Raw genomic sequence first — 23,248 nt, 5'->3', positions numbered from 1 at the left:
CAGTCATTTTGGGCTCCTTGGTATTTCTTGAACATGTCAGGCTTGCACCCACCTTAGGTTTTTATAAAACTGTTTTCTTTGCTTGGAAAGCTCTTAGGTAGTGCTGTGGTTTGAATATGTCCCCCAAATTTTATGTGTTGGAAACTATGTGGCATTATCGAAAGGTGGGGCCTTTTAAGAGGCAGAGCCCTCATGATTGGATTAATCCATCATGGACTAATGGGGTTAATGGACTAATGGTTATCATGGGAGTAGAACTGGTAGCTTTATAAGAGGAAGAGAGACCTGAGCAAGCTGCTAGCATCCTAACCCCTTTGCCATGTGATACCCTGCACCACCTGAGGATGCTACAGAAAGTCCCCATTGCAAGAAGGCCCTCACCAGATGTGGCCTCTCGACCTTGGACTGCTTGGCCTCTGTAACTGTAAGAAATAAATTCCTTTTCTTTATAAGTTACCCATTTTCAGATATTCTGTTATAAGCAACAGATAACTAATAGTCACACAGCTAACTCCTTTACTTCCTTCAAGAGTCTAGAACAGTATCTAGCACATGGAATTACTCAATAAATAGTTTTTAAAAGAATGAAATAAATAGGAATATACAAGTAAACTCAATAGAGCAAGTAGGTAACAAAATGGACTCTGCAAGAAGGTGAACTAGTAAATTAGAAGAAACTTGAGAAATTTTCCTATAGCACATCAAAGAGTCACATAGATGGAAAATACCAGAGAGAAAATAAGCATGGAGACTAGATTTAAAAGGTTTAATATCTGTATAATAGGAGTTTCCGGAGAAAATGATAATCAAAGAAATTACAGAAGAAAAAAATCTCTAAATTGAAAAAAATTCTCAGACCTTGAGTTAAAGCTCTTACTTACTGAGTGTCAGGCAGGATAATTTGGGGTGGGGAGGAAGGCTCATCCTATTGCTAAAATTTTTAAGTTCTCAAGTAAAGAGAAAATCCCATGAATTTCTCCATAGTCAACAACAACCAAAAACGTTACTTAGAATAAAATCAGATAAGCATTACAGTTTTCATCAGTAGCTCTGAATGCTGGAAGATAATGGAACTTCATAGAATTTTGAGGGTACAGGATTGTGACACTGGAACTTTATACTTAGGAAAAGAATCATTTCGATGTGAGGGTAAATGAAAGACCTTTTTGAACTCACAAAGTACACTATTAATGTAAACATAGCCTTTCTGAAAAATTTTGCATAAGGATCTGCTTCAACAAAATTAATCAGAATTAAATAATCAAAAGTTCTTTAATAACAAATAACAAGACCAATAGTTTATTCTTTGAAAATATCAACAAATTAATAACTATTAGCTATGCTGACCAAGGAAAAAAGAAAGAAGATTATTCTGTATATTCTAGCTAGTGCAATAGCAGGACAAGGAAATGATCCTAAGGAAAATGCTTTTGGAACGATAGATGTATATCATTATTTGCAGATGACATGATTGTCTACCTAGAGAAACCAGGAAAATCAACGAATATTAGTACAACTAATAATAGTAAGGTATGCATATACAAGGTAAAATCAAAACCAAGAACTTTCCTTTATCAGCAGTATCCTGTGAGAAAATAATGGAAAGAAATTGTGTAGTTACAAAAGTAAGAAATCTTTTAAAAGCTAGAAATAAACTTAACAAGAAATGTGTAATACCTACACCTTTACTTTTACTTAGGGACATAAAAGGGTTTGACTAAATGAACATCAGCTATATTGTCTTTCCAGTGGGAAGATTCAACATTTTAAAGAAGTTAATTCTCCTGAAATCTATAAATTTCTGTAATTCCATTCAAACTTCCAATAAGTGTTCTGGGGAATTTGACAGATTGATTCTAAAATTCACGCAGGTGTAGCTTAGGAAACTTTGAAAAGAATAAAGGGGAATGCTACATTTCTGGCCCAGGCTTGTAATCTAGCTGCCCACTGAACAACTTCACTTGAATGTCCTTCAGGCTTCTCAAACTCATTATGTCCAAACTGAGCTCATTTTCTTCTCTCCAGCTTGTCTCTGAAGATGTTCCTTATTACTGTAAATTTTACCGCTGTTTACTATAATAATCAAGCCAGAAACCTAAAAGTCATCCTTGAATCTTCCCTTTCACTCAACTCCAAAATTCAGTCATCATGTCTTGCCAACTTTCCTCTTAAATTATCTCTTTAAATCTATCTTCTTTCCATACTTTAGCTCATGCCATCATTATCTTTTGCCTGGCTTATTTAAAGAGTCTCTTTGTGGATTTCCTTGTTTCCAGCCTTCCTCCCTTCCAGTTACTGTAGCTAGAGCAAATCTTCAAAAATGTAAATTTCAGTCATGGCTTAAAACCTCTTAGTGTCTTTCTTCTCTTTGCTCTTAGGAACAAGTCCAAAATCTCAACATGGCTTACAACCTGGATCATACATACTTTCTCCTACTTCTCCTTATCCCCCCCAACCCAAAGTCTAGCCAGTTTTGGACTTCTCTCACGAACTAAGTGGATCCTGGTCTTTCTGTGTCTTTGAACTTACTGGTCTCTTTTCTGAGACACTGTTTCCTTTAATGTTCATTATATTTTATTGTAATTATTTGTCTTTCTTTGCTTCTAGGTTTTAAACTCCAAGAGTCAGGACTTAAAATATGTTTATTCAACACAGAGAACATGTACTATACTTAATAAGTATGTTTAGTGAATGAATTAATTGCCAAAATCAAAATATAATAGAAAGTTATAGTTGGTGAAACAGTATGACGCTGAAAAAAAACTAACAGATTAGCAGAACAAAACAAACTCAAAATAAAACTTTTATATAAATCGGAATTTAATATATAATAGAAGAAATAGTTCAGATTGGTAGAGAAAGATGGATTATTTAATTAACTTGTATAAGAACAATTGGCTATCTACTTCAGGAAACATTTCAAGTAAGATTCCTTGTCAGGACTGTTTTGATTGCAAATTACAAATTCAGCTCAAACTAGCTTAAGCCAAAAAGAGAGGATAGAAGGATATTAGGGTATCATAGAAGGGAGGGGGGAGTAGCTGAACAATATTCCCTCAGGAATGCAAGAAGCAGGAAACCTCTTGAGTCCTCACAGACTAGAAAGCTGCCAAAATATTACTTTGTTTACTTTTTTTCTTTTTTTTAAGCGATAGGGTCTCAATCTGTCACTCAGGCTGGAGTGCAGTGGCACAATCATAGCTCACTGCATGCAGCCTTGAATTCCTGGGTTCAAGCAGTCCTCCCACCCCAGCCTCCCAAGTAGCTGGGACTTCAGGTGCCTTGCCACCAGGCCCAGGTCATTTAAAAAAATTTTTTTTTTTTTTTTTTTTTAGTAAAGACAGGGTCTTCCTATGTTGCCCAGACTGGTCTTGAATAACTCCTGGCTTCAAGCAGTCCTCCAGCCTCAGCCTCCCAAAGTGCTGGGGTTACAGGCATGAGCCACTGCGCCTGGCCCTTGCTTACATCTTATGTTCTCAGCAGCATTTTCTCTTATGGTGGACTAACTTCATGTGACCTTCTGCAGCTTCGAAGCTTTGTCACCTTTTGAAGAAAAAGCATACTCCAGCGCTCGACCTTCATCTTGGAAATACCTGAGGAAGTATTTTGATTTGTGTAGTTTGGGTCACATCCCACCATCCCCTTCCAAAATTTAGAGCAATCACTGTGTCCAGGAAGACAGGGTAATGTAATACTTCTACACACACTACAAGTTGGTTTCTGTGAGTATGTGTATATATGTCTAAGCAATGTGGATTGGGGGAAGGGTGATGGTGAAAAGAAAGCCTCCCCAAAAAGGGAGGAGGTAGGTGGCACAGCCATAACCACTGAGGGACTTGTGATGAGCTTGGCTAGTCACCCTAAGTTTTGTCTGCTCTTATCTCTATTTCACATCATACTCAGAAATAAATTTAAAGTGGATTGGAGATTTAATATAAAATATGATATAAAATTATAAAAGTACTAAAGAGTGTTTTTGTTCTTTTTATCTTGGAGTGTGGAGACTTTCCTTAGTGTGATAAGAAGACCAGAAACCATACAGGAAAAGACTTAATAACATAAGAGGATAAAAGGAAAAAGAGAAACCTTAAAGGCAAAGGCAGTAAAAACAAAATTGCAAAACAGCAATAAAAAAACTCAAGAAAAATATTTTTAACATGTATCTGACAAAAGGTTACTAGTCTTACATATGAAGAGTTCTTATGAATCTCTAAGAAAAGTATGAGCCTCCCAAGGGAAAAGTAGGCAAAGGGGGGACATAAAAATTAAGGCAATTCACAAAAGAAATAAAAATGTTACTACATGTCACAGAGAAGGAAATGTCAATCAGCAATGAATGTATGAAAGATGATCAACCTTATTAGTAATGAGGGAAATGAGATTTAAAACCACATTGAGATATCATTTTATTAATACTTCTGCCAGATTGGCAAAAATTAAAATATCCAACAACGACAATTATTGGCAAGGATAGAGCGGCAAAACTCTTTTTACACTGCTAGATGGAATATAAAGTGGTTCAGCCACTTTGGAAAACAATTTTGGATTTTCTAGCAAATTTGAGTATGTACATACTTTATGACCCACCATTCTACTCCTAGATAATATACTCTAGAACAGTACTGTCCAATAGAAATAGAACAGAAACCACATATATAATTTAAAATTTTCTAGTAGTCGTATTATAAAAAAATAAACAGATGAAATCAATTTTAAGTCTTTGAAATCTGGTATTTATGTTTCACACTGGCAGCACATCTCAGTTTGGAGTAGTATTTCTAGTGTTCAGTAGCCATATGTGGCTAGTGGATGCTGTATTGGACAGTGCAGCTCTAGAGACACTTGTACAGATGTACAGAAGGACTTGTATAAGAATGTTAGTAGCAGCCTTGTTAAGGACAGAAAATGGAACAAATCCAAACGTCCTATGATAGGATAGGTAAAATTATGGTAAATTCCCACAGAGGAATATTATACTGTGGTTTAAAAATAAATAAATAAAACTTCAGTTATATATATCAACATGGAGAATTTCACAATATTGGGAACAAAGTACAGGCTATGGAAGAATACACAAAAACTTATAAAACATTATATATGGATAATTATATAAGTGGTAAAGTTATAAAGAAAAAGAAAAAAATGAGAAACAAGTTAAGAATAGTAACTGCCTCTTGGACAGAAGGAGAAGGATGTAATTGCAATATCATAGGGATTCCAATATATTGATACTGGTCACTGTATTAGAGATTATATGTCTTTATACATACATACACACATATATTCATACGCTTGTATGAATCATTAGCCTTATTAAAATCATTAGTGGCCAGTAAATATGAAGAGATACTCAATTTTACTAATCAAAGAATTATAAATTAGAACAATAATGAAATTTTTTGCTTATGGAGCTGGTAACTTTTAAGGGTATCAAGTCTGTGTATTTGCAAGAGATGACAAACAATACAGTCTTTCTGGACAGCAGTTTTGGCATAGGCATCTACATTTTAAATTGGCCTACCCTTTTACTCAGCAACATAACTTCTAAGAATTTATTCTCAGAAAAGATTCACATAAGTGAATAAAGATATATTTACAAAGTTGTTCATCACAGCTTTTTTATAATTGTGGAAAATTGAAAACAACCTTCATTGGTGTATTTGTGAGTGCAGTTAAGAAAAGGAAGAAGTAGACATTCTATAAAAAAGACATCTGCACTCGAATGTTTATAGCAGCACAATTCACAATTGCAAAGATGTGGAAACAACCCAAGCGCCCATCAATACATGAGTGGATTAATATGGAGTACTACTCAGCTATAAGAAACAATGGTGATATAGCATCTCTTGTATTTTCCTGGATAGAGCTGGAACCCATTTTACTAAGTGAAGTATTCCAAGAATGGAAAAATAAGCACCGCATGTACTCACCATCAAATTGGTTTCACTAATCATCACCTAAGAGCACATTTAGGAATAACATTAATCAGGTGTCAGGCAGATAGGAGGAGGAGGAGGGGATGGGTGTATATATACATAATGAGTGTGATGCCCACCGTCTAGGGGATGGACACGCTTGAAACTCTGATTGCGGGGGGGGGGGCAATATACGTAACCTAAACTTTTATACCCCCATAATATGCTGAAATAAAAAAAAAAAGGAAGCAGTAGGTGATATAGGTATTGACATGGAAACCCGTGGCATATTATTAAACAAAGTAAATGGTGGAATAGCATGCTATATATGATCCCAAATTGTTGTGTAAAATTAGAAAAACATCAGAAAGAGTAAATAATTAACAGTGTTTGGAGTGGAGAGGTGATTACATGATATTTTAATTTTTAGAAAAATTGTAAATGAAATTATATTACATTTATAAGTGAAAAAAGATAATATCCCCCCTTTTTCTTATGAGATTGGAATAATTTTATGTAGCAAGGGTGATCCTGATTAAAAAAATGGATGTTGTTATGGAACTATCTAAGTCAAACTCCGGTGCCTTTCCTTTTGAGAAATTTATAGAGATTAGAACAGTTTTTTAAACAATAACACTTAAGATTTGGGTTTTAACTGTGCTTTAAGCTACCTGCTGATAAAGCTATGGTTTTCATTTTGGTGTGGAAGAGAACAAAAAGATATAAGTTGGAAAAACTTGGGTAACTATATGACCCAGTCCAATTCAGGACCTTGAACCTGATAAAGTGACTGCTAACTTTAATCAAGCATTTATGTCTCACCCCATTTTCATAGTCTTCGGGTGAGTGTCACTTCTAAATACTTTAGGATACTTCTAGCTTTTGCGTATAGTGTTAATAAAGTCTCTGGAAAAAAAATAAAATAATTGCATTCTTTTCCAGACACTGTTAGACCTAAGCAACAACGCCAAAGGAAAAGAGTCTCGGCCAAACGTTTTTGATTTGACCTGCCACAGAGCACCTGTTAATCTAAAGAGAAAAGAATCTACTAACTGAACAACATAAAATATATACTGTTTTATTATACATGTTTATTATTTACTTTTTAGAAAAATGATGAATTTGTATGCTCTGCATGAACAATTAGGTTTAGTCCTGCCAGACTTTCACTCTTGGGTCCTGTGGACTGTCTTTGGGTTCTTCTTTCCAGGCTGTGGCTCCCATTACCCTTCCCTTCTTCCTCTTGCCTTCCACCTGTAATAGTCTATGATTTTTTGTGTTTTTTTTTTTTTCTAGCCAAGGAAGTGACATAATCAATCTGGGCTATGTTTTCTTAATATTAATATGGCAGCATTGTATGGAAAGGAAGAGATGGAGTGTGGGAGTGCAGCTAGAAACATATTATTGTGGTTTAAGACACAGGAAACAATTTCTGACAGGTAAGGGGCAAGAGGTATGGGGAGGAGAGGTTGGAATGGACAGTACTACACAGAACAAGAATCAACAGGATTATGAGTTGTTTGGGCCACGAGGCAGAGGAAAAAAGAATAAGAAATGATTCACATAATGATTCTGAGGCTTTGAGCCTGGCTGGCTAAAAGTGTATGGCACAAGAGCACTATTTTACTAAGCGCTCCCTCATACATGCATTTCCTATAGAACTTCTCTCACTGGTATTTGCTATTTAAAACATTTATTTAGTTGAGAGCGAATATTGATAGATGCTATTGTTCTGAAATCAGCATTTTTTCTGGTCAGGACACCCCCCCCCCCAACTTCCTAAAATAGTAGAATTTACTCTTAGAAACACACACACATGAAATGTGGTTTAGAAGAAATGATCTTTAAGTTCTTACAATTGCAAATTTAAAAAACTTAAATAAAAATAATTGAATGGGAGCATAAAATATTGTTTGAACACAAATTTGAGATTTAGTGAAAATTGATTTTATTACGTTTATGATGTAGTTTAAAAGATATAAGAAGTACGTGTTTTAGGGTTAAAAGATCTTTTCAAGTTTTGTGTTCAAGGTTGTTTAAAAGTTAAATTTTAGTAACATTCATAGAGCAGAGTAATGAAAAGTGGCTTGTTTATACATTTCAGGCTGAAAAGAGTGCTTTCCCCATTGTCTCTTCTCACATCATTTAAAAAAAAAAAAAAAAAAGCTAGTATTGAAACCAGATTTTAGCCCTCAGTGGTTCAAAGGAGAATCTCTGGATCATAATGTTATACAAATGGTGAAAACCAGGGCAAACCATACAGTAAGAATAAAAGATTGTACAGTATCCTCTTATAATGAAAGAAACATTCCTGATTGGAGAAAGAGCGTTTATGGAGAGAAAAAATAATTTTTGAATCACAGAATAGAAACCAAAAATATACCTTGGTCATATTCTCAGGAAAGCTCCTTTCAGAGGCTGAGATTCTCAACCTGCAGTAGCTTTTAGTGTATTAGCAAGATGTTCTCCAGATACAGTTGGCAGTTTGCTCTATTGTTTAGTGTTGATTCTTTGTCCAAAGACTGTAATGAATTACAACCTACTGTATTAGTTGTATATGTCAGGGCTTTCTTCTAGCACAGGGAGTAGCGCATTACATTTCAGTTTTGAGAATAAATTTCAGTGAGAAGGATAATTATCAAATCAAGTTATAAAGACCACCCAAAGAATGTCTTTTAAAACACTTTCATAAATAAAAAAGTATTTCACATCTCTCTCCATCCCAGTTTAAGGATTCACATTCTTATTTTCTTCTACACCTTTGTTATTTTTGCTGTTAATATGTAACTGCAGGATAGGTGAGGTGGAGTAAAGTAGAAATGCTTTTAACTGAAAGTTCTCTAGTCCTCTGCCTTCATGTGCCAGTGAAAAAAAAGAAAAAATAAATAAATAAATCAAAGTACTCTAGTGGCCATTTGTTTTTAATCTAGGTGCACTGTTAGAAATGACATGGAGTTCATTGCTAGGTTTTTAGGTTATACATATTTAAGAAAATATATTTCTACAATGAAGACAGTGAAGAATTTTTTGAACCTGAAACTCAAAGAAAACTGTAGGATAAAAACAAGTTTGTTTTCAGAATAGTTACTTAGTTGGGCCTTTAGAATAAAATACAATAGTGTTTGGGGAACCTATTGTGTGAGGAAAAATTCAACTCAAATAATTGTTAGACTTTGTGAAAGTCAGTATCAGGTAGAATCAGTCAGGGAAAGAGCATCTCCAGAACATTAAGTGCAAAAAATGGACCAAAGATTATGGGACAAGAAGTCATCGTTGAATTCTTGAGTTAACTCCTTAATTTCCCCAAAGTTTAGCTTATCATAATGGATCTCACTCTTTTACAAGCCATTTTGTTTTAAAAAGGTATAATGATCAGATTAATAAACCATGATTTTATCAATATTAGACTTTTGGTTCAGTTTGTAGATCCAATTGGATTAAAACTACATCTAATAGTCTGTAGTCCGTGTCCTTCAGGGTGTGGTAATATACATTAAAGCAAATGAAAAATTAAAAACACCATAAAAGGCAAGCTTTTAAAGTGTAAAGTAATATTTTAACATATAGACATAAAAGTGAGAATTACAACCAAATCAGGAAGCCTTATAGTATAAGGAGGGAAAAACCTTTTTTTCCCCCGCAAATGCAGTAGATTGTGTAATTATTATTCTAATTATGAAAGTTATATATATTTATTATAAAATATTCAGCCAGTTCAGCAAAGTGAAAATCACCTGTAAGGTTAATAATCAACTATTAACATTTTGATGTACAGTAGGTATTATTTTCATAGAAATTAAGTGAGATTGTTCCAAAAAGAACGAAGACTTTCCAGTTAAAAGTTCAGGGGCCAACTGTGTGTGCACAGTCTTGAAAATTGAAATAATTTTGCATCCTGACACCAAAGAAACAATGGAAGGTTGATTTTTTGGAATAATTAAGACTACAAACATAGTTTTTGTGTAAGACAACTTTTTCAATTCCTTTTTTAGTTGTATCCCCCCAAGCCCAGCCTTCAAATAAAATTGTCCTTAGAGGTTTCCAACTCAACCATTTAGAGAATTAGCTGCCAACCTATTAAATAATTCCAACTGTAGTAAATGTTATCCTGTTTGTATAATATTATTAGGCTGAAGTGAAATGAATTCCATATTGGTAAGGAAAGAAAATGGTAGTTCAGGATGCTTCCCTTTGGCAATAAACTGTCATGGGTAGGAAGTGACATTTCTGTGAGAGTCAAATAAGAATTTTTAAATTATTTACTACAAATAATAAAGTGGGATTTTGGCTACTTTGCTTATCGTCTTCCTGATGTGAATTATATGCTGAAAATAGGATAAAGAGAAGATAGGCATTATTTTTTAAAAGATATCCCATAAATACTGAGTTCTGGGAAGGTAGCTTTTCCATATGGGAACAAAAGGTGTCTCCTATCTCTGGCTGTTAGTCCTTATGTGATGGAAGGTGAATAGGGAATGTCTTTAGCACTTGGGTATTCTAAAGATCTTAAGCAGCACATTTAGTTGATTGGTTTGCTTCATTTTTGAAAGAGTTGTATGCATTAAAGACTTAATCAAATTGCATTGTATTTTGTGTGTTTCCTGTGCAGGCATCTGCATTCAGGTGTAGGTAGTACTGTTTTCTAAGCCCAGAAAGGGCAGGGTGCTTAGTTGCCTTTATAAAGGCAATTTCTTGGTTGACTGCGATTGAGTGCAGAATTATAATACTGAGGGCTTAATTTATAACAGAAAATGCAGGAGTGCAAACCTGTTAAACCCCTTATACATGTATAAATAAGGTAAACAATGGCAGATTAGCATGGAATATTGTTTGATATGAATAATCTTAAAAACAAATTTCCTTGGCCTGTGCGAATTGTACCTGTTAGCACAGAGACAACTTATAGAAATCGGTGCATCATCTTTGAATTATAATAAAATCAAGGAGAAAAAGCAGAGTGATGTGAGACAGCTGCTGCTTGGATTGGCAGCCTATTTATAATCTGGGAGGCTCGTTGCTAGATTGCTGTGCTGTGTGCTGTGCTCTCACACATCAGATAGGAATGATGATTTGCGTGCGTATGTGCGTGTGTGTTCCTGCTCTCAGACTTTTAATTTTTCAGAAAAGGTTTCGTTTTCCTAGAAATGGAACATTCTAGCAAAAGCAGATTGTCTGTGTTCCAAACACTCAACAGTCTCTCCAGAGGACCTCTGGGCATTTTTCAATGCTAGAGAAAGACCTTTGGTGGGCCAGGCATTTAAAGATGTAAGGCCTTCTCAGCATTCTTCGTGAGGCTGGCTCTGCTGAGTGAGTCATGTGGGACAGAATGTCGCATTTCAGTACCTTTTGGCTATCTGTGCACGTTAGACAATAACGATTGCCAAGCCAACGTGTCTCAGGTTTTTTAATTACGGATTTAAATGCCCACAGGAGCTCTGCTCATATGTTAATTCCACTGTTTGACTTTAAAGGATTTTTTTTTTTGCATTTCTAATTCAGATTATAAAAGTCAGTCAGCCATTCAACATGGAGACAGTTTACCACATAAACTTGTTTGAGGGGCAAGCAAGGTAGAGAAGAGGTAGCTACAGCTTTCCACATTTTTATTCTGAGAAGAAAAAAACCTCAATACTATCCCTTAAGTTTATTTTAAAGGGCCAAAAAGAAATATATTTATAAAAATAACCTTGACAGCTGTTTTTTGCAAAGGATCATAAAGCATTGGAATGATACTGAGTCCCCCATATTGTCAGCTTTCACGTACCTTGTACATGGTATCTACATCATCGACTATCTGCAACTGAATTTTCCACCCAGGGCAGTTTCCCCTAAGGTACATTCCACTACAAAAACATGTCCTGTGCCACTGAGCTTGGGTGTTTTTAGGGTACTCTAATTGAATTTTAATTTTAAAATTCAGTCAAAACATAATTTTACAAATATATCTGTCCTCAGAAGGACTGAAAATTTAAAACCAAATATAACAGAGTTTTGGATATTCTAGTATTTGGTTTATCCTTGGCCCAGGTCTCTCATATAATTATGAATAATCAGAAAGCTGACTTCCTCTAATGTCCTGTCAGAGAAATAAGAAAACAGGATATATTTAGATAAACTTACAAGGTGTGATGTGGAATTTTCTTTTGCTTAAAACGGAATAAGGTCTACAGATAATAGTGTTGTATCAATTTGATTATCTGATTTTCCCCTCATCATTTTATTTTGAAAATTTTTCAAACATACAATAAAAGTTTTTGGGTTTTGTTTTGTTTTGAGACAGAGTCTTGCTCTGTTGCCCAGGCTAGAGTGCCATTGGCATCAGCCTACCTCACAGCAACCTCAAACTCCTCGGCTCAATCGATCCTCCTGTCTCAATCTCCCGAGTAGCTGGGACTGCAGGTGCACGCCATTACGCCCAGCTAATTTTTTTCTATTTTTTTTTAGTAGAGATGGGATCTCACTCTTGCTGAGGTTGGTCTAGAACTTCTGACCTCAAGGGATCCTCCCTTCTCAGCCTCCCAGAGTGCTGGGATTATAGGCGTGAGCCACCATGCCCAGCCCATACAATAAAAGTTGAAAGAATTTTACAGTGAACACCTGAACAGTTATATGCCCATCACCTATGCTTGCTTCATCACACATCTGTCCATGAATCCATCTTATTTATTTATTTATTTTTAGCAAAACAGGAGAAAATGTATACGATGCCTGTAACTTGCAAACGAGTCTAGATAAAGATTGTGTGTGTGTGTGTGTGTGTGTGTGGAGAGAAAGTGGTAAAGAGCATTTGGGGAATTTGGGTGAAAGGTATATGGGAATTCTTTGTGCCATTACAACCTTTCTGTAAGCCTGAACTTAGTCAAAATGAATTTTTTTTTTCAAAAATTGAGATTATAAGAATGTAATTAATTGAAAATGTGATTTTCTTAAGATACCAGAGAATCATTCCTTCTCAGGTAAAAGGATTTTTTATAGCCCAACCTAGAACTACAAATGATTAGGATTTTGTTATTGTCCTATCAGGAAGATGACATTGGTACTAACCCAATCTATTTATCGGAGAAGAGTGCTGAAGCAGAAAGAGGGGATATCTGCTTCATCAGAAAGTATTTGACTTTAACCAGAAAACTACTGAAATAGTCACCTGCCTATTATTGGTCTCACCTGTGTGAAGGGAACACAGTAAGTTTGGGCAAAGAAAAAACTCAATAGTGATAAGACATGACGAGATACCACCCCTTTTGATCTGTAGTATAATATCATACATACATACTCTGTTAGGAGATGGAGAAAAGTTTAAAAAAAAAAAAAAACAACTTTTCTTCGTGTGCCTGAGAGAAAATTCTCCCCTTTTAACATACTCCTGTCAGTGTTCTGTCTTTCAGAGAAAACTCCTTGAGGATAGGCAATGCATGCTTATTTTCATAAGTTTCTAGAACACCATAGTATTGTAGGTTGATAGTATTAAAATGACAAGATTAAGAAGCAAGATGGAATCAATAATGCTGATCTTGAGTAGCTTCCAGTGGGGAATTATTTATTGGGAAGGATGTTCAATAATAACAGATAATGCGGGCCGGGCGTGGTGGCTCACGCCTGTAATCCTAGCACTCTGGGAGGCTGAGGCGGGTGGATCGCTTGAGCTCAAGAGTTCGAGACCAGCCTGAGCAAGAGCGAGACCCCGTCTCTACTAAAAATAGAAAGAAATCATCTGGCCAACTAAAATATATATATATAGAAAAAAAAATTAGCCGGGCATGGTGGCACATGCCTGTAGTCCCAGCTACTCGGGAGGCTGAGGCAGTAGGATCGCTTGAGCCCAGGAGTTTGAGGTTGCTGTGAGCTAGGCTGATGCCATGGCACTCACTCTAGCCCGGGCAACAAAGCGAGACTCTGTCTCAAAAAAAAAAAAAAAAAAAAAGAGATAATGAAAGTATAGAGGAAAAAATAGAGAATCTAAACTAGATGTTTACATCAGAGAGAAAGTTAATATTAAGTGAAAAACAATGACAAACATTGTTTTAAAAGAAGAAAAGGGAAGCTGCTTATTATCAAGCAGAGAGCACTTCTGTGGCAGAAAGGAGGCTACTGACAAAGGGAGGAAGAGGAAGAAGGAAAGACAAGTAGGGAAGGTTTTGATAGCCTAGACACGTAAGTGGGAGAAGTAGGGAAAACAGAGAAAATAATAATTTAATGGGAGGTAGACTTATGCCTGCATCAGGCCCTTGTGATGAGAAGGAGGAGAAAGAAAGAGGACCAGCAACCCAGTTAGCACCATATATGTAAAATCATTAAGCTAGGAGACATCCCCAAACACTACCATGTCCTTGCCTTGCTTTCATAATCAAGTGCAACTAAACCAGCATTTTCCAAACTATGTTCCTTAGAAGAACTCCTTAGAACATTAGTGTTGCAACATGTTCCAGGTTTTCCATGAAAAAAGCAGTCTGTAATTAGGAAATTTTAAGAATTGTTAAATTTTTGCACTCCATGCTAATTCTGTGTCATTTAGTGATTCTTAACGTGTATAAGCAGCTAAGGATTGAAATTCTATAGTAAAGAAATCAATTTAAGCATATTTAACTTGGTATTTGGCAAACTTACTAACCTCTTTTTCAGGGACACACCTTCTCATATGTCAAGGGACACCAGTATTCCACATGACACAATTTAGGAATGCTGACCTAACCCTTTCTAGAAAGAGAGCAGTCTTCTTTCTTAATTTCCTCACCTGGTTTTGGAAATGGATTTTGACACTTCCCAAATGTTAGTGTGATTTCTGACATGTTACCTAAATTCCTAATGCTTAAGCCCTCTTGCTCTGTGCAAAATAGCCCTGTACAAGACAACCTTACAAACTGTTCAAAGCCGAAGGGGCCTGAGTAATTAGCCATCAACTGTCCCGTCTGCCAGCCCCTGCCCTGCCTTATAGAAAACCAAGAGACCACTGCTTATACTTACACTGTATCCTTTCATAAGTTCCTGGCTTCTTTTACAGACCAAATAATACAAATTCCTTTAACTTTTCCTCTCTTTATTTTCTCATCTTTTTTAAAAATTATTATTTTTGTTCTTTTTCTAAATTGTCCACATACCATTCAAGGTGTGAGACCTCAGCCTAGATATACCGTAATAGAAACTAACTGTACATGGTGTTTTCTATAGTGGAAAAATATCAGAATCATATGTACATATGACTAGCTTTTAATTCTTTTATGTCATTATCTTGTTTCTCTCATTACAGCATGTGTCCCTTTAAAGAAGATACTGCTGACTTACAGTTATCACTAGAACACCCCTGCACAGATCTTTTCCTTTCCCACTAGTGCGTTGCCAAAATTTTTTATTCCGTTGGTGGTTTTTTTACCTTCCAAAGTGAATTATTCTGCCCCGACTCAGGAATTCCTGAAATGTGAATGCAAAGAAGATAAGGGTCTCTGTCCTTTGACTGCTTTTTGTGGCACCTTTTGTGATGCATGGCTCAGCGTGAATATCATTTCCAGATTCAAAATACTGATGGAGGTGGTGTTGTATACTTGTAAACGGTTTAAAATTTGGTGAAGTTATTTTTACAGTCTGTCTAATGGTCCCTTTCGTATACAGATGCTCCTAAACTTACAATGGGGTTATCTCTCGGTAACCCCATCATAAGTTGAAAATACTGTAAATTGAAAATGAACTTTTGACTTAACAGTATTTTCAATTTACAATGGATTTGTCAGATGGATTTATTGGGGCGTAACCACATTGTAACTAAGTCAAGGAGCGTACTGAATGCATATTGCTTTTAAGTCAAACCATTTTAAGTTGGGGATTGTCTATATTTGAAATGCTTAGTTTAGGAATAATGCTTTTCAACTATATCATGGTTTTAGCATTCAGAAGAGGTTGCTTTTGAATTTGGAGTTGATACACTTGGTGCAGGCCCAAGAGATAACTTAAGATATAGAAAACTCTGGGTCATGTTCATATTTGAGAAATTTTATAACCTGTAGAGCTAAATAGGACCGAAGGGGATAATATTTTATATTCTAGATCATCAGATGGTGTTAGACACGAGGGAAGCAGGAAAAGTGAAAGTGGGAACCAGTTTGTGTCCTGGGCCTGCTTTAGAAGGTACAGCAATAATACACAAGCCTGGTAAGTACTCCCACCCGCTGCATATGTACAAGGTGCTTTCCTCCTGCTGCTGCATGAAGACCAATCAAACAATGTCAGAGCAGGCTCTCCTGTTCCTTGGTGGCGGTTCTAATGAAAAATTGGTTGCTACAGGATACCAGTAGCTACTTCAGGGAATTCTAGTGTTGTCCCCAAACATGTCACAGGATCTTACTCTGCAGATGTGTGAATGAAATGCCATGTCTGAGAATGTCAACAGGGAACAAAAGAAGACATTAGGAAGTGACACCACTGATGCCACAAAGTGGAGACCAAATCCAAGAAAAAGTAATCAGATTCCCAGTCAGAGTATTTTTGAGTGGCAGAGTTGCCTGTTTGTTTACTGGTGGTCAGTAACCAGGATAAGTAAAATGGAGTGGTGAAAAACCTGCTTTCGCAAGAGTATCTTTGGTCTTTATAGCTGGCCTAAGTTCCTATCTTTTAGGTCAAGAAGTCTCTTCATGATAGCTGGAAAAAAGGAGTTAAAATGTAGAGAGTAGTGAAATGCGCTTAAAGGAACATATATTGAGATACGATGACATGGTGCTTAAGATTATTAGAAACCCTGTAAGTCAAGCACACTGGCTTTCCTCCTCCTTATGATTACCGGTTCCTTTTCTGCCTAGGAGATGTAACTCACAGATGTAACATGTTTCATTTCTATATTTCAATGTTGTGTTATTTCTAAAGCAGAGCTGCTGTTTAACTCTCAAGCAGAAATACTAAAACTAAAGAGCCAGTGAAATCTAATCAGAGACTAATGGGGCTAAATTTCATTGCTAAGGTTGGAATGTAGTCTAATTTGTTAGCTTAATACAAAAGTAAAGTGTTTGGGTCTTGAAAAAAATTGTTACAGATAGAAAGAATACAATTTATGACATCAGAAAAAACATGGTATACTCCATAATATCAACTCCAGAATTTATTCAGGAGTATAATAGAGTATCTTTAATTAAATTCTTCTGATCTGTACTTTCAGCATACTTTGCTTAGATTGGCCAAGTGCTCTGCAGTCCTGGTTCATTCCTACTTAGTTTATAAAAGTCCATCTTATTTTTTGGCATGGCATGCATGCTTATGAATAAAAGTTAACTTCTGATTAGTCTAGTTCTCAAATAGAAAAAATTAAGACGATTCATTTGATGTGTGATACTTAATTTTTATGTGACTTTATTTGAAACTCAGATCCCAAGCTCATCAAAAAGTACCATTACTGCCAAGTTAAAAAGTGACATTCTTTTCCCCTGTCTCTCCTGGAAAGCATTAAAAAGCAGTTCCTTCTTTTCCTCTTCAGAGAAGATAAAGCAAAACCAATAACTGAGAAATTAACATCCAAAAAAGTTTAAAAATGGAGTCTATGAGTTTCAAAACCTCCAAATTAAACAAACAAACAAACAAACACGAGGTACATTAGGCTTCCAGAATGGGAAAGACTTAATTTATTCCTCCTTTCTTTTTCTTGCCTTATTTTGACCAAATGAGTTTCTCTTTAAACACAATTTTAGCTTCTTACATGATTTGTGTGTTCTTGCTGCTTACAGTATGATACATTGATTTTGTCATAAAAAGTCTTGCACTGGGTTACATTACTCCGAGATGTTATTTTAGAAATTGGTGATGTGCATCTGTGAGAGCGTGTCATGGTATGCAGTAAGCACTGCCATTAAGTGAGTTATCACCATCTGCTCCTACCTACAGTCATTCTTGGTACAGCATCATCATTTTTTCTACAACCATCAATTGCTGTCTCAGTTTTCTTGACTTTAAAAAAAAAAATAGGCGTCCATATCAGGATTTAGTTCCTATTTGCCAATTGTCTTTTGCCAAGTCATGTGACACACATGCTTGTAATTGTATGGACTCCCTTCCATAAGAAATTGAGTCAAATAGGTTAGTGGGATTTAAAAGGCATTTGAATGGACATATAAATTAAATTATGCACAGATGGCTATTTCAGGATAGCTATTTTCTCTGAATAGATAAGAGATGAAGTCCTCAGATAATTTTCTTTGAGTTTTAGGAGGTTCTTTTATTTTTCCCCTACAGGTTTGCCCAACTGGCCAAATGCACCAGAGGTTAAATGGTAATACTCCGCTGTACATTCTACTGAGGATAGTGTAGAGCTTCAGCTCAGACTTTCAGGATGCCCAAGTAACAGGTCATTAGGGCATTCTGGGGAGGTACATTTTGGTGCTTTTGAAGCATAGGACACATTTTTAACACTCCTATAGCTAGTTAAAGTAATGAATTTAACCAAAATATTAATAATAAATTTTCTTTTGGGGTACCAATTGAGATTACAAAATTGGAAAAGCAAAGTACAATAATATGCAATTTGGGCAACTGATTACATCATACTTTGCTATTGGACAATCTTTTCTGTTGAACCCTGACTTATTTTTAAGGGAAAGATTAGTTTTTCTGATCGGTCTACACATTTATAATGAGCAGTTTTCAGGGACAAAACCATTTGCATTTTGATTTGGGTAATCTTTGCTAATTATGTATAATAGAAATTAGAAGGAAAATATTATACTAAGGATAATGATCTCTTTCCCAGTTTTTATTTTTGTTTTTGTTTTGTTTCTTTATGGACAAATCCTGAAGTGTTATTTATATAGAGTTCTTCCTTAGCAGGAATTTCAGCTTACCAAGTAGCTTCATGGTGTACCACCACCAAGAGACAGGATGTCATTAGTCCACATACTGGAGCAAGAAGAAAGCACATCCAAGTATTGTTTGCAAAGAGTGGTTTACAATGTTGTTAGCTTTTAATATGCTTTAATATCTCCTACTTTTGTAGTCATTCTGAGTGCTAAAAAAGTCTCATTTTTAAATGTTCTAGACTATGAGAAGATAGCAGATATACTCTTTAAAAGTTGACATGTGTACATTTTATGGACTTCCAAGACTCCTTAATTTTTCTCTCTAGTATACATATTTATTTAATTTCATTTTTGGTGATTTTTGTAGGTATTGTGATACTTCACCCCTAAAAACTTAAAAGAGTTTTTCTCCAACATAACCATAGTATAAGTGTCACAGTCAGGCAGTTTAAAATTCATATGATACTGTTCTCTAATAGATTACTTCTCAGATTATCTGTGGTAAAAGATTTTTAAAATTTCCAATCAATTGCTGACTGACCCTTTTGTAAAACAGAATAAAATGAATTACTAGAAAAATAAAAAAAATTTTAAAAGCACGTATACAAAGTATAAGCCCAGTTGTTTTATTAGATTATTAAGTATGGAATGTCCAATTTCCTTAAGTACTAAGTTTGACAGTTCACTTAGTACTCTTAGTTCTCTGACATTTCACTTTGACACTTCTTGTGGGTTTTTTGTGTTTTTTTTTCTTTTCTTTTTCTTTGGTGAAGGTACATCCTCATTCTTTCAAATGCGCATTTTGGCTTGTGATTACCTTTCAAATTTCTTTTTTTAGAGCAATTTTTTTGAAACCATGGGTAAGTCAAAAATTCATGTTATTTTCAAGTATGAGTTCCGTCATGGAACCTGCAGTGCAGAGAGCTGGAAATATCAATGAAGTGTTTGGAGAGGATGTGGCTAATGAACGCACATATGTCAATGGTTTGAGAAGTTCATTTCTGGTGATTTTAATCTTGAGAATGAGCCATGTGGGTGACCTGAGACCAAGGTGGATAATGATGAGCTGAAAGCTATAGTAGAAGCCAATCCATCTCAACCTACGTGTGAATTAGCAGCAAGGTTTGACATTACTATTCCAACAATATGGGACCATTTGAAACAAATTGGCAAGGTGAAAAAGCTGGATAGATGGGTACTGCATAAATTAAACAAGTATCAGAAGAGAAATCATCTCGAAGCTTGCCTTTCTTTGCTGTCACGACATAAAGGCGAACCATTTCTATACCATATAGTTATGTGTGATGAAAAATGGATTATTCTTGTCAATCGCAAGCGTTTGGCACAATGATTGGGTAAAGATGAAGTGCTAAAACAGTCCAAAACTGAATATTCATCTATTCATCAAAAAAAGCAATGGTGTCTGTTCGGTGGTCCAGCACTGGTATTATCCGCTACAGCTTCATGAAACCTGGTCAGTCGATTACAGTCGATATCTACTGCATCCAATTGGACAAGATGATGAGGATGCTTGCAATTAAGCTGTTAAGACTGGTAAATAGAGACAGGCCAATCCTCTTGCAAGACAACGCTTAATAACATGTCGCACAAACAGTGCTGCTGGACTTGGAAACTCTCTGTCATCCACCGTATTCACCAGATGTTGCACCAACTGACTACCACTTCTTCCAGGCCCCGGACCACTTCTTGTAAGGAAAAATATTCAGTCCTTAACAAGCTATGGAAAACTCCTTTTGTGATTTCATCACTGCTCGTTGTCCAGGCTTCTTCATTGTTGGTATAAGCAAGCTACCATTAAGATGGCAAAACTGTGTTGATAGTTTAGGCACATACTTTGATTAATTATACTGCTTCTTGTTTGAGATATAATAAACCTTTCAATTCAAAATCGCATATTTCATATTTAATGACCTAAATAGTATTAGATTTAACAGACATAAAATTACTTTGTCAAAGTTCTGTAAATGTTTCTGAATGTTTATTCTCAATATTTATACTTACTTCACCACAGATCGTAGTTTACAGACCAGCATGACTCTGTGAGCTATACTTTTGGGTAACGCTAATCTAATATTCACATTTCCCTGGCAGGTCACCATTATACCATTATGTTCTTTAGAAAGCTTTTTATTTTAATCCCAGATCCAATCAAGGATCACTCATTGCATTTGATTGCCATTTCTCTTGGATCTTTATAAGAGTTTTCTGTCATTGTTTCGGAGTTGGTTCGTTTGTTGACATTTTTGAAGAGTCCAGACCAGTTACAATGTTGAATGGCTTGTAGTTTTTATTTATTGGGTTGTTTCCTTATGATTAAATCCAGGTTAAACATTTTTTAGTAAGAATACTAAACTGTGCCTTCATTACATCAGGGCACATCATGTTGATTTGCCCCATTATTGTTGATGTTCATTTTGATTATTTGTTGAGGTAGTGTCTGTTTAGCTAATTTAAGTGCTTTAGGTCTGCATTCTAGATGATAGAATCATGTAATGATTCAGTTCAGTTTAACAAACATCTACGAGGGCTACTAAGTTCCAGGTGATAGACTACAAAAATGAATAAGACCTAATCTCCCTTGTTCTCAAGGTACTGGCAGCATAGTAGAGGAGACAAACATATAAACTATAAATTGCTGTATAAAATAGATTATGTTACATGCCATTGTAGAGCTATAGGCAGGGTGATCTGTGAATATAGAGAAGGGAAATATTAATTCTGAGTAGGGGATTAGGGAAGGGTTTGTGTAAGAATGGTGTTTGATCTAGGTCTTCAAGAATAGGTAAGGTTTAGAAGGTAGAAGAGATGTTGAAATGGGAGGGAGGGAATAATTTAAGCAAAGGTACAGAGGCAGAAGAAAGCATTTTGTGTTCTAGAAATAGCAGATAATTCAGAGTGGTTGAAGGAATGGATATAATGGGAGGTGAAATACGATTGTTAGGGGCTTTAAATGCCTTACCTAGGAGTTTTAGGAAGAAGACACTGGGAAATTTTAAGCAGAGAAATGACACAGTGATATCACTTTTTGAGAAAGATTGTTCTGTCAGCAAAGGGATCTACAGTCATGCGCTGCATAATGATGTTTCAGTCAAGAACAGACTAGTTATACAAGGGTGGTCCCATAAGGTTATAATAGAGCAGAATAATTTCTATTGCCTAGTAACTATCAATAAGATCATAGAGCAACACATTACTGACGTGCTTGTGGTGATGCTGATGTCAACAGACCTACTTCACTGCTAGTAGTATAAAAATTTAGCACATATAATTATGTATAATACATAATACTTGATAATAAATGATTATGTTACAGGTTTATGTATTTACTTTTTGTTGTTATTTTAGAGTGTACTCCTTCTACTTATATAAAAAAAATGAACTGTAAAACAACCTCAGGCATGTCCTTCAGGAGGTATTTCAGAAGAAGGCATTCTTATCATAGGAGAAGACAGCTCCGTGCATATTATTGTCCCTGAAGACCTTCCAATGGGACAAGGTATGGAGGTTAAAGACACACAGTTGCCTACAGCAGTGTTCCCCATGCTTTTTGGCACCAGGGACCGTTTTTCCTGGAAGACAATTTTTCCACAGAGCAGGGAGAGGGAGATGGTTCAGGATGATTCAAGTGTATTACAATTTTTGTGTACTTTATTTTTATTACATTGTAATATATAATAATTACACAACTCACCATAGGTTGGGGACCACTGTCCTACAATATTCAATACAATAACATGTTATACAGGTTTATAGCCTGGGAGCAATAGGCTATATCATATAGCCTAGGTGTGTAGTAGGCTGGATTGTTTAGGTTTGTGTAAGTACACTCCGTGACATTCACACAACCACAAAATCTCCTAATGACACATTTCTCAGGATGTATCCCTGAGCATGGCTGTATCTGCTTTAGATGGCAAGATACCAGTTAGGAAGATGTTACATAGTAGTCCCCCCTTTATCTGTGGTTGCACTTTCCAAGGTTTCAGTTATCCAGAGTCAACCACGGTTCAAAAATATTACATCACTACTCTTTTGCTTTGGGGCCATTATTAAGTAAAATAAAGATTACTTGAACACAAGCACTGTGATACTGCCACAGTCGATCTGATAACTGAGATGGCTACTAAGACGGCATTCTGGGCCGGAAGGGGTGGGACAGTGGGAGATTTCATCAGCTACTCAGAGGAAAGGTGTGCAGTGTAAAAACTTATGGCTGGTTTATTTCTGGAACTTGCCATTTATGTCACAATGCCTACATCATTCAACTCACTTTATTATAATATATTGTTATAATTCTATTTTATTTTTGAATTATAGTTAATCTCTTACTGTGCCTAATTTATAAATTAAACTTTATCATAGGTATGAATGTATAGGAAAAAACATAGTTTATATAGGGTTCAGTACTATCTGTGGTTTCAGGTATCCACTGAGGGGCTTGGAATGTGTCCCTCAAGGATAAGGGGGCCCTACTATAAATTTTCCTCATATGGGGCCTGAACTACAGCAGTGGGACAGAAGTACAGGACAGTGCAAAGACTAATTAGA

The 23,248-nt window shown here is 35.7% G+C and overlaps 1 protein-coding gene across 16 annotated transcripts in view; it reads left to right on the top strand.

The window, feature by feature from the left end:
* PHF21A (PHD finger protein 21A) overlaps window positions 1-23,248 on the top strand; it is a 180,840-nt gene that overhangs the window by 80,200 nt on the left and 77,392 nt on the right. Inside the window, exon 1 of one of the 16 annotated variants that reach the window (XM_045557911.1) lies at window positions 15,985-16,055. The exons of the other annotated variants lie outside the window; for them this stretch is intronic. The gene's annotated coding sequence lies outside the window, so the exon portion shown is untranslated. Of the gene's footprint in view, window positions 1-15,984; window positions 16,056-23,248 lie in introns of those variants that run through there. 16 annotated transcript variants of the gene reach the window in all.

This window comes from Lemur catta, chromosome 7, assembly GCF_020740605.2.
Source record: "Lemur catta isolate mLemCat1 chromosome 7, mLemCat1.pri, whole genome shotgun sequence".
NCBI lineage: Eukaryota > Metazoa > Chordata > Mammalia > Primates > Lemuridae > Lemur > Lemur catta.
The sequence above is the reverse complement of the archived record's forward strand: the minus strand, read 5'-3'. Positions and strand labels throughout refer to the sequence as shown.